The following is a 13961-nucleotide window of genomic DNA, read 5'->3' on the forward strand; positions in this document are numbered from 1 at the left end:
GCTTTACAAATGTTTCAATTTATCTAAACTTTTTCATAGAGTATATTAGCAAGATATACTTAGAGTCCACAACTTGTGATTATGTTAGCAATGTCGAGTCCAATTTCATCATTAACTCCAGCATATATCTCGTAAAAAAATCCATTGTCCTATTCACATTCTTCATCAGCTGTCAATCTCTGAATTGAAGCAAATTAAGAAATTTAATTGTCAAATTAATTATACATTTAATCGCTAGTTTAGCAATAAAGAGATGATGTTATGTTTTTCTTAAAATAAAAAAAAAAATAACTGTGCATGATACCAATTAAGACTCTTATTTCAAGCAAATTATAAAATAATATATAAAACAAAAGTTGAATTTTTTTTTTCTTTTTTTTTTTTACTTGTAATTAACTTTAGGTTCTAAAATACTTCGTATAATCTAACCAATTAGTTATGAAAATGCAAAAAGATGATAACATCGACATTTGAATTAAAAACCAAATGTATGTTCTGATAATGCAATAGAAGTTGAAATAAGGTGGAAAATAAGCATTCATTCCTACAAAAGAGAATGAATACACTTATTACATACAACATATACAAAGTATGAAAATTTTAGCTATGGCTGTATTTTGCCACCCTGTTAAACACATGTATGAAAAACACCATTAGATTCATACAACTATATCTTATGGTTGTTATTTTCAAAGTACAAAAAAACATAGAATTATATAAAAACTCACCTTTTTGCGTCTAATAACACCGTTTCCAAAGAAGTTGTTACATTAAATTAGGATAAACTTTTGAAGGTACAAATCATAACATAATTACTCTATCCTGTATAACTACATACTCATTGGTAGGACTAATATCGTTAATTATACGCTGATTCTTTGACATGATAAAAATTTTGTTCGTGGCTCCCAAACACATTATTAATAGTTTTATTTATGGCTCTTAAATACATAATCAATAGATTTATTTATATAGTATAAATTATTCAAACTTACGAATTTGGGTTAATTAAGTTTTTTTTTTTTTTTTTTTTTTTTTTTTTTTGACAAAGGAAAAAACCATACTACAAATTAATATTAAAGCAAATAAAATTAACCGCCGCCTCTCCAGCAATTTGATGAGCCCGATGAACACGCTGACGGTCTGCCTTGTGAACGCAACAATATTGAAGGGTTTAGTAGTATGAAAAATTATTAGAATAATTTACTTATGAAGGTTATATTTTAATATTGTTATTACTTTGTGGAAATATTGTGCATGCATAAATAGTATAGAGATTGTGGTATGAAGATAGGTATGTGTCTCATCTAACAGGTAATGATTCACCAAACACAAAAAAATAAAAATAAAAATCTAATAATAATAATATTGTGCATTCATGTAAGGGTAAATTCATGTTGGATAAGTCTTGATTAAAATAATTTTTATTAAATTGAAATTATTTTTACTAAATATTATTCCCTCCGTTTTTTTAATTTGCATCACTTACTTTTTATTGTTATATTTTTTAAAATTATACAATATTTTATATTTTTCTCTCCTACTTTAAACCCCACTCAAATTATTTTATCAATTCTCTCTCGTTCATGGTCCCCACTTAAATTATAAAATATTTATCCTCTCACACATACTTTCTCTTTCAAGGTCCTCATCTTACTTTTACTATAATAATATATTCACTCACTCACAATATAATATTTATTTCCTAAAACTATGTGCATTCCCAAGTGATGCTAATAAAAAAAAAGGGAAAGAATATTATTTTAAGGTTAAGAGAATAGAGCTAGGTTGGTGGAGAAAAAAAAAATTAATACTTTAATACTATATACTAAAGTAATCACCAGCATTATCCCCAAATTACACGTGTCACATTCACATTAAAAATTTTGCCGCCAAAAATCCTTTTTTTTCTTTTCAAAATAATAAGATAGCTAATAAACAAATAAAAAGTAAATATACAACCTAATAAACACCGAAAAAAATAGAACAATAATAACAACTTAGATAAATAAATAAATTTATGCATTTACATAATCTAACACTATCCCTCAGGACACTCACTCTCACGAGCATTTGCTTTATTACCAAACTAAAATAATTACAATGAAAAATAAAACTCCATAGAATCTCATATGAAGCATGGATCGAGATAATTTTTGAAATATAATTCTAGATGTAACTTTATAATGGTAGAATGGAGCGAGCAAGTTTTTTTATAAAATAATTTATTCCTATAATAATTATATCCTTACATTTTGATAAAAAAAAAAAGTTATATGGTACAAAAATAATCATTTTAGAAACCATCGACCACAAATTAAATCAAAGCATTCAAGCTTTTACCTCGTGACTTTAAGGTTATGCAAATCTAACCCCACAAAAGGATACTTAGGGGACGGATATTTCTTTTTTTTCCCCCAAACTAAAAAAGGCTTACAAAAAGGATTATTTTTTTTGCATAAATAAATTTAATCGTTAATCTATAAAATGCATTATATATTCCCTTTAATTTATGTATTGTTTGTTTTTTTGCATAAAAAAAGGATTTTCACTCAATTTCAAATTAATAACATGTCAACAAACTAAAATTAGAGATAAGTACTTTACATTAATGTATTTAATCTATATAAATTTGATAATATAGATAGTACTATGTATAAAAAAAATTCTTTTGAATATCCGAGCGTTTGCTCGGGCAAAAAACTAGTTGTAGAATATGTGCAAGTAGGATTAGCGGGGAGGAGAGAAATAAAAACATAGTAGTGGGTCTTTATTTTGCAAGTAAACATCATACATTGATTATGAGTTAGTCATCTGTTATTTCTGATGATATACTACACGAGGGGGGGGGGGGTGAATTGTAATATGTTCCTAGTGCCTACCACTACTAAAAATTAAGGTTTTTGCGACCGCCTTAAACGGTCGCAGAAAACAGCAAAAACGGTCGCAATTCATAATTGCGACCGTCAACGGTCATAAAGGGATGGTCGTTATTTCCGTGGTTGCAAAAAAAACTATTATGACTGTGTGACGGTTGCAAATTTATTGCGACCGTTTTTGTTATTTTCAACGACCGCAAAGGAAACGGTCGCAAATATAAATAATTGCGACCGGTAAAAGAAGCGGTCGCAATTACGGAAATTAGCGACCGCTTTTGGCCGTCGCTAAAAGTTGAAAAAAAAAACAAAAAAAAATATTACGCACCACCCCTGCTCTTCACAGCCACGCCCCCCACTTCTCACACCCAAGCCAACTCCACCCACTGCCCTTTCCCAGCCAATCACCTTTACCCACCACACTTCACTCCTTAAAACACCACCCAATCACCACGAAAACCCCAGCCACCCACCACGAAAACTAGCAAAAATCAAACCAAAACACAGATAAAATCAAACCCAGATAAACTAGAAAATCCAAACAAAAATTCAAACGAAAAAAAGACAAAATTCCAATGATTAAAACATGGAAATTCGAATTAATAAAAAAAAACCAGACAAAATTCGAAGTAATAAACCACAAAACCGAAAATGATACAATTATCAAACCATAATCATCCAAAAAATCAAATCCAAAATAAAATTGACAAAAATCAACCAAAAAATCGAAACGAAAATCAAACATACATAGTAATATTAACAAAAATAACAAAAATCAAACCCAAACATTAACAAAAAAATGAAAACGAAAATGAATCCCAAAATGAACAAAAATTAACATTCGAATACTGAAATTCGAACAAAAAATCAAAAAAATTCGAATAAAAAATTAGAAAAATAAGTATAAACACGATAACATACCTTAAACCTCGTGTTGACTTCGAATTTCACCTCAAATTTGGTTTAATAAGGCCAAATTCGACTATGAAAAGTCTAGATCTGGACTTTTCATGGTCGAATTTGACCTTAAAAACCATCAACTTGTTTAGCCATAAAATTGTGACGGTAGAGATAGTGGTGGTGAGCTAAAGCTTGACGGTGAAAGTCATGGTGGTGACGGTTGGTGTCGGTTGAATGTTTGGACGATTTTCGATCTATTTCGTTGAAGTGTGTCTGATTTCCGGCGATAAAAGTCAAATAATGAAGGAGGAGAGGAGGAATGATGGAGGAGAATAGGAATGGAGAGAACGAAAGATGAAGACAGACGTGACAAGAGAAAGAGAAAAGAGAGAAGGAACGGCTGCTAAAAGTGTTGAAAAGAAATTAGGGCTAGGGTTAGTGGGCTTTTATACCCCTTTTTTTTTTTGAAAAAAAAGGAAAAAAACTACATTATCTGCGCCTGTTGAAAACGGTCGCAACTAGCGACTATTTGCGACCGTGAGTTAAAACGGTCGTAATCTACGACTGTTTTAGGCGGTCGCAACTACTTTATTTTTATTTTTAATTAATTTTCACATTTATTTATTAAAAAAAATTATTTAAATTTACTTGCGACGGTGTAAATGGTAAAAAACGGTCGCAAAATTGCGACCGCCTTTAAAACGGTCGTAAAATTGCGACCGCCTTTAAAACGGTCGCAGATTTTTATTGTTGCGACCGTTTTATTGACGGTCGTAAAAAAACGGTCGCAATTTGCCCGAATTCTAGTAGTGTACTTTTCGCGGAATATAAAACTGATTGCTGTTAGGAACTTAGACAATGCAAAGCGGATTTTATGAGGAAACCATCCAGGGCCCAACTGGATGTAAAATCTCGACCCTACCTTAGGAATTTCAAACACAACACACTTCACTATAATAGGGCAAACACCAAGTTACAACCTATTAGACACGGACCTTTATTTTCACAAGTTCCTCACTGGACTTGCTACTTGATAGGACCCTATCCTATCCAATCTAAGCACCACACCTAGATTCACTTGTACCACCAAAGTACTACACGTACTGCCAAAGTACAAACTACTTGTACCACCTAAGTACAAAACTCACAGCTTCACCTAGAAGCTTAATCGGCTTCACCTAGAAGCTCACACAATGCAGTCTTACAATTATAAGAAGAATCCTCACGAACTCTCACACCCCAATACATAAAACACTCAATACCCTTTTTCCCAATTACAAGATCTCAAAGAATAACTCTAAATACATACCAATGAATAAAGAGATAAAACTAATATGCTGGACACTCAAAATCTGATCTGGAACTGTCTGGATGAACTGAAACCAAACCTGACTGGAACTTTGACCTGGAAGTCTGACTTAGCTTCATGGTGAAGAATGAAACCATTAAGCCCGACCACTAAGCTTCGTCAGCCTCAACTTTGAATGAATACATATGAGCATATTTATAGTACACCCAAATTATTCTGTTCGTAAAAGATAAGTATTATTAAAAGATAGAAATAAAAGATATTTTCCAAAGATAAGTTTTCCGAAAATATATCTTTTGTTAAGAATATATTCTATCAATAATAATAAGATATATTTACCATAAAATCAGATTTTATCTAGATCATATATTTTCCAAATATACTAATATATCTTTTAACAAAATATATACTTACCATAAAATTAGATTTTATTTAAAACTTATTTTGTTGAAAATATTTTTCAAAAATAACTTATCTTTTTCCACAAGGATTTATTAGAAAATAAATATCTTTATTCTGTAAAACCAAATCCTTAAAAGATATGCACGTGGTAGATAAATATATAATCGTTAAATTCAACCTGCGACCTTTACCGACGTGCAGACGTAAGTTCCAATTAGATTCTGGAACTCTGACAGTCTCTGAATTCTTGACAAGTCAGTAACTCTAATTTCATTGACTATCATGAGTTCACCTTGGTCCAACATACTTACATGAATCCTAGAGCGATATACTTTGATTTCTTCGTCTTCATGTTGTTTCTTTGAAACTCTTGTTCTGGAATCTTGTAGTATTGATGTTTTCTAGTTCTCGGGGCAACGTTGTTCCTATTAGGGAACGTTCCTGTTAGGGAATTTAGATAGTTCTTGTTAGAGAACTAAGTTCTTATTAGGGAACTTTTCATGTACCTGTTAGGGAACATGGAACTCTTCATGTACCTGTTAGGGAACATGCTCCGGCTCTCGTGGGAAAGCCTGCCAAAGGTTCCTTCTGCATCTCCTTAGAGAATAACTTCGGTTCCTTCGTAGTTTGGTTCTTGTGGGAGAACTTGCTTTAGGTTCATTCATTTTCTCTTGTTCCTCTTGAAGTCTTCTATGTTCGAACCCATTGACTTCACCTAAGTCAGAACCTGTCTTCACATGAACACTTAAGAGAAACATTAGATTGAAGTTTGTTTGTCATAAACAAACTTCAAGTGAGAGAACTAATTAAACTTAAAGCTTATGTAAATACTCCTACATATATACGACTCACGTATGTATAGAATACTTACCTCATCAAGCTAACATATGCAAACACCTATTTACATAGTTACCTGCATAGTTCCTTAGCCATCATTATGCTTATCAACCATAACACTCATCATTGTTCTTGTTCTTCTATTGCTTATCATATATTGCTTAAGCTCCTTATATACATACTTGTCATTGCTCAGGTTCCTTATATCCTATTCCAAGTATAACTTGTTCATTCTATGCACAACTTAACAAACACATTAGATAGATAATCATCATTAGTTTACAATCATCAAAACCTAATTACTCAACATCATCATAGTAAGTAGTCTCGTATCTCGTATGGGATTAGGCATATGTGGAATGTCTTACAGCATTTGTACCTTTCTAGCCATGTGCTGCATTTTTGACACTTTTAACTCCAAATAGACAACGAACTATGTCCTTTTTCTACGTATGGTTTAAGGGCTTCTTCACTCCAGTTCAGTTTATCTCATAAACAATTCAGTTCAACTCACTTCAGTTCACTTTAGCTCAGTCCAATAAATATTAACAAGTCATGTGTCTTTGAGTACAGTAGTTGTATCTTTCAGTCTTTGATTACTAATTAATACCATTATTGTTAGTTGCTTCGTCTTAGCTTGTTGAATTTTCTTTAACGATTGTGACTCTAATGACACTTATCACAGTCTAAAGACAAACCATGTGTAGCACGGCAAAGTAGCAACCTTTGAAAAATCGTTGTGCAATTGTAGTATATAATTGCAAACAGTAATTGCTTTTAATTTGTCCCCTGTAGTTTGGTCTACGTCCACTTGTTCATGCTTATCAAGGGTGCCTTTAATTTTTTTACAGGCCATGTTTTTTTTTCTTTTCTATATTTTTTTACAGGCCAGGTTGGTAATAGCAAATTGTTGTGTGATATGATAGACGTAGTACGCATTACCGATAAGGCTCTTCTCCCCGCTCTTTCGCTTGAGGGTTCCTCACTTTATCACCTTAACGAACAAAATTAATTTATCAAATGGCAAAATGTCAAATAAATCAACAAAAATTTTCAGTCAGTATATCATATTCGTAATTGTATTAACAATATGAGCCCATATTTAATAAAAACTTGTTGATTTAAGGTGATAAACTTTTGTTTTTTCCTTTCTTTTTACTCTTTAAGTAGAATCCTAATCATAACAATAAGCCACAAATGTCCTAATAGAACGTACATCTTGTATCTGATCTTCTTTTCCCATTCAACAATACATTAATGAAAAAGGCCCCATTTTGATATCATCTTATACTGAAAGTAATTTGTTAAAGTTTTTCACAACCAATTTAAGGATATATCAAAATGGAGCTATATTATAACAATTTAACTTCAAAGTTATACTCTCTCAATCAAGAAATAAGTTTCAACATTAGCATAAATCCATGTCAAAATCCTATTGAAAAAAAATACAGATTTAGGGTTACCAATTCAACTTTAACCTCAATTTCTCAATCAATCATACTAAAACATCATAAATATAATATTATAACTCTAAATTAAAATCGATCAAAATTACACAAAACCCAGTTAAGCCCAATTTACTTGACTATTTAACTCAATTAGTATTATGTGCACCATGGTGCACCTAGAATTAGGTGCACCACGTTATACTTTTGAACATTGAGTTAAAAAATTAAACATTTTACAAAAAAAATGAACATTTAATAAAAAAACAAGAAGAACACGTCACAAAATTAATTATAATTTAACTGAACATAAACATGCAATTTTTATGTTCATATTTTATATAGAAATTTTCATTTTGTATATAATAAATATTCAGTTTATATTACAAAACTATTGAATTATTATGAGTGAGACAAATTTCTTTCAAAATTATTCAAAATTTGTCTGATTCGTAATAATTTAAAATTTGCGATTGTTCAAATTTATTTACTAAATGTTCTAAATTCGTAATTGTACGTTCATATTTTTTTACTAAATGTTCAAAAGTATAGGCGTAGTGCATTGCAATTGTTCAGATTTTTTTTTTTACTAAATAGTCAAAATTTGCGATGTTCAGATTTTTTTACTAATTGTTCAAAATTTACTATTGTTCATATTTTTTTTTTACTAAATGTTCCAAAGTATAGGCGTAATGCATTTGCAATTGTTCAGAATTTTTTACTAAATGTTTAAAAATATAGGTGTGGTGCACCTAATTCTAGGTGCACTATTCGTCATCTTAAAATTTGCATATTTAACTTGACTATTAAACCCAGTTTACTTGGCTATTTAACTTGATGACTATTAAAACCTCACCCAATTTACTTGACTATTAAACCCAATTTACTTGACTATTAAAGCCTCCCCCAATCTACTTGACCATTAAAGCCTCCCGCAGTTTACTTGACTAATAAAGCCTCACCCAATTGGACTTGACTATTAAAACCAATTTACTCGACTATTAAACTTGACTATCAATTTTAGGGATCCAATTAAACGCAATTTACTTGACTATTTTACTTGACTATTAATGCCTCATCCAATAGCTTGTGTTGTCAATAATATCTTATACTATCAATAACAAGAGGAGAATTGACCCCGAGAGACGTAGGCATTAGGCAATTGTATATTGTCGACAAAAAGTCAGAGAATATCACTTGACTATTAATGCCTCATCCAATAGCTTGTGTTGTCAATAATATCTTATACTATCAATAACAAGAGGAGAATTGACCCCGAGAGACGTAGGCATTAGGCAATTGTATATTGTCGAGTCAGAAAATATCGCTAACACTTTGTTTGGATAACAAATAAGGAAAGGAAGGGAAGGAAAAGAGGATGAAGAGAAGGGATGAAAAGGAAGGGGGAGGTGAGCTCCATTTCCCCTTCAAGTCTTTTCTACTACCTGCATTACAGGTTATGTGCAACGAATATACATGATCCCTCTCTGCTTTATGTCAAATCGTTGCACTATATCCTGTAACGGAGGTGATATTTAAAGGGATTATGTTATTAGTGAAAGAGGGAAAATGGATTCCTCCCTATTCTTTCCCTTTCTACCCCCAGTTCTTCTATCTATCCAAACAAATTAAAGTGTAAAGTGGAGAGAGAATGATAATGGAAAATTCGGGTTTTACTTTTCTTCAAAAAACCGAAGAGCAAAAAAACGACAATGGAAGTTGGAGAATTTTGGCCTTTTTGTTGTTCCGAAAAAGGATATTTCAAATGACTTTTTATTTTACTTTTTTCTGATATTAATGGTCGTCTGTTATTTAGCTTATATCTCAAAGCCCTTTAGTGGCATGTCCTTTAAGAAATTTAAGGGTTAAGACCCTTGAATATTTGGTATGACCCCAATACATCAATTAGTAGTCCTGTTACTCCCGTACCGTACCATAGCACCTATACCCGTCGTAAACTCACTCCAAACTCAACTCAACACATCCCTAATAAAAAATTAAGCACAATCGTACTCGAATTTGACTCAAATCAAATCCGACTTGCATCTAAAATGGTAAACCACCCAACATAATCTGATAAAACTTGACCCGACTCATACTTGCATGAACTTGACCTAAAGGCCGTTCGTTGACCAAAGTGACTTGATCTAATTATGACCCGAGGCCTGAATTGACTCGAACCAAACAAACTCGATCAACTCGAATACCCATGTTGGTATCTCTAGTAGTTTTACACATTTCTTACTCTCGTTGTGAGGTTAAATCAGCCTACACTAATTTATTTTTGTGTATATTTTTAATTGGATAAATTAATTAGGAGTGAGGTTAAACGAAATGATCAATAATAGAGTAGTAAATAGTGTAAGATATTGTTCCCGGTGTGGATCCAAGGGCTCTGCTGGGTGAGCTGGGCCCCATCGACAACCTACACAAGGCCATGTAAACTGCCCTCGGGGGTGGCTCGAGGAGCCCCCCTCCGATGCCTAAGTTAGAGAGTGTTTAATTTAGAGAGAGAAAGTGTAGTTAGAGAGATGTAGCGAGTGTAATTACTTGTGTGTCTAACCTCTTTTCCTTTGTACTTTGCCCTCTATTAATAGGTGTACAATCTCCTTTGTGGAGAGTTCAACCTGGTCAGCTCTGCGAGCTGACTCCATCGGGCTGGTGAGCCCCTCTCAGTTGTTCTCTCGGCCATGAGTGCGCATCCTGGGAGCTGGGCGATTGTCAGCGGGAGCTATCCTATACAACTAGCTCCTTAAGAGGTGGTATGAGATCACTCATGCCGACTCTTACTTGCGTGGTGGAATCTTCCCAACTAAGCCCAGCAAGAAGGAATAGCTAAGTAGGAGCTATTCCCTACAACTAGCCCTTTAAGAGATGGCGTGAGGTCATTCATGCCAGCTGTTTTGAGCGTGTGGCCTTACCGGCCGTGGCTCAAGGAGTCATTTGGCTGAATTACCATGCGCACTTCCGGCCCCTTAAGCCTCCTGGTTGTTGACTCGACCGGGAGGTTTGGGAGCTCAGGTCGTAATTCAGGTGATGGTGCTATTGTACCGTTGCATCTGTACTATTGCTCTGTTCCTGCCTGCTGAGCGCACGTCTTGTCGTGGCCTAGTGTAGGGAATATTTCAAGCATCATAACCGCAAGCTTGAACCCTACTGTGATAATACACTAAAGTATGGTGGCGTCCAAAGGGAAAGAAAAGAGAGCAAAAGAGTCGCCAACAAGTTTTAGGAACTTGTAAACCATTCACAGGGTGAAGGTTACACCCCTTAACGATCCATGAGATCGTCAACTCCATTAGTTCTTGAACCAAATAGGGTTCAGGGATGAGGGTACGAATCCAATCTACAAAAGAGAGGACTCGCCCTACAAATTCATGTGTGTTTTTTGACTAACATGCAATCATTAGGTTAACCCTAAAGCTGTTTAATCTATGTTGGTTGAATATTAATGCACAAATAAAACAATTATTGGCGATCACTTGAATTAAAATCATATTAGCCTAAACCAAATTATTAATTATCTTATTAAACGTGATTTCAAATACAAATTCCCCTTAAACATACATAAAAGGCGTGATCAAGCAATAACAATAATATAAATAATATCAAGCAACATAATAATAATCATAAATAATAACAATATCAATATCAATATCATAATCATAATAAGGCATAATAAAGCTTAAATATAATAGCAAGATCGTAGGCATGATACTAACAATATTAATAACAAATCCTACCATATCACTAAACATTGAAGATCAAAGCTTTAAACCTAACATGGTACTAACATGCTATTAGAAAGAACAAAAAGCAACCTATTCATGATACTAGAAAGCATAAAAGACATCCTAACATGATACTAGGAATTAAAACAATATAAGCATGCTTTCTACATTGCAACAAATAAGGAGTAAGCTAATCTACTTACTTTGAAGCCTCATACCTCTTTCTAATAACAAAATACACAAATAAGTAAACTTCAATGAAAATAATAAATCAAAGAATTAAATTAAATGATTGAAGGAAAGAGTTAAAAAGTTTAGACTGGATTTGGGACCAAATCCTCAAAAATTATCAACCATTCACGTCTAGGGCGAAGGCAACTTCGAACTTGGCTAGGTGTTTCTAGATCTTGTGTTTGCGGAATTGTGTTTGTAAAAAGCTAGTTTAGAGAATCAAGAGGGAAAGAATAATTAAGTTATATTGATCAGAGAGAGAAGAGAGAGAATTGATGATTGTAGATTGTAGATTGTTGATTTGAAAAAGGGGAGATATGACCTCTATTTATAGGAAAAAAGAGGGTCAAAGAATTAAGAAAAGAATCCGAATTCGAATCGAAATAAAACTCGTAGACAGCAGTTTTTGCGTATTTTGTTTTTATCATATCTTTTGATCCAGAGGTCCAAATAATACATATATATGTCGTTGGAAAGCTCTTGAAGTCTACTTTCCAACCCAATTAGAATCAGATTAAAATCTTATGTATATAAAAAATATAGCTGAAATATTAGGACGGTGTCAGTTATGAATAGAGTTTTGTATTCCTTTCATATCTTTTTCGTTATAACTTGAAATTAATATTATAATATATCATTGGAAAGATAATTTACAGATCTATCCAATCATATAAAATTTGGATATAAAAAATATGAGGGTATGAAAATAATATCTGACTGTCTTTGAACATCTATTCGAATAGAATTAGGACTTTAAAAAAGAAAAGTTTTTAAAAAGGAAAGTTAATATTTAAATCAAATTCTTTAATCTTATCTTTCAAAAAAGGATAATTAAGATATTTTAGAATCTTATAGAAGATTCTAATCAATCCTAATTAGTTTAGGAATAGGAGTAAACCTTTGGACCCTGCTCATGATTATTGGGTCGTAGGTAAAATCCGGTTTGGGCCCAGTTTAGTATTTTGGCCATAACTTCTTCAATATTCATCGGAATTGGGCTTATAATATATCGTTGGAAAGGTCTTTGCAAACCCCATCCAACTACACTATTATTGGACCCTTATCATGGACCAAAATAAACTGGATTGGACGTTTTTACAAAATATAATAGGTTTTCGAAAACAGAAAGAAAGATTTTAATAAAAACTAACCGCAACACTTGACTTTTCACACTTTCACCTCATTTGATTATAGTTCGACGCGAAAGGTATTCATCACCGGGTTTGGTTTTGGGGAGACAAAAATGGGTGTCTACAGAAGCCTCCACTTTGACTGAGTTTGGAGAAACTTAGGTTTCAAAAAAAAAGTCATAGTATTAATAGGGACGGAGAATGATTCAGAATATTCTTCGATCCCAAATCATTCTTGTAACGCCGATACCTACAAACTAGCGTTAGTTAAACAGATAAAAGAGTTAAGAAACGCGTATCTTGCACCATCGAGCACACGTCTCTGAAGTAACTGATTTTGTTGCTGCATTTTGCGACAACCTCCACAGTACCTCGTGAACATCATCGTTGAAGGTAACATTACTTCGCTATCTTCAATATTTTTGGTGATAATCCTCCACAGTAACTCGGGATATCGTCGAAGGTGAACGTACCTCGTCATCTTCAGGGTTGTGACAGTACTTCGCCACAGCAATACATCGTCGCTATAGACAATCTCCTCTATACCTCGGGACATCGTCGAAGGTGAACATACTTTGCCATCTTTAGAGTTGTGACATTACCTCGCTGCTATAGACAATCTCTTCTCTACCTTGGGACATCGTCGAAGACTATTCTACTTATTGATCTTTGATATTGCTGTTGTGCCAATATGTCGGCGTTTTCGCTGTTTGTGAACCATTACTTCAGTGTTTCTGCTGTTTATTAACCATTATTTCAGTGCCTTTATAATGAGCCAATGTTTACGCGCTTTAAGCGAAGTGAGACGATCTTTTTACCAGGTCGATCACTTAATGTGATTGTAACTAAGCCAATTACTAAATCTTGTTAAATTACTTAGAGGGGCCAACTGGCGTACCAAGGAACCCAAACTGCTGCACAAGGTCCATATAACCAAAATATGGAGCCCCGTATTTTGTCGCCAATCCAGCACTTACCAGACATACTTGTCGCCGCGCTTTGCGCCTGTCGCCAGGCGACAGACTCTGTCGCCACGCGACAAAGCTGTCGTTTGGCAACAGATTCAGATTTTTAAATTCCCGTCTTCTTTCTTTCTCATT

This window comes from Chenopodium album, chromosome 24 (genome assembly GCF_948465745.1).
Source record: "Chenopodium album chromosome 24, dcCheAlbu1.1, whole genome shotgun sequence".
Taxonomy (NCBI): Eukaryota; Viridiplantae; Streptophyta; class Magnoliopsida; order Caryophyllales; family Amaranthaceae; genus Chenopodium; species Chenopodium album.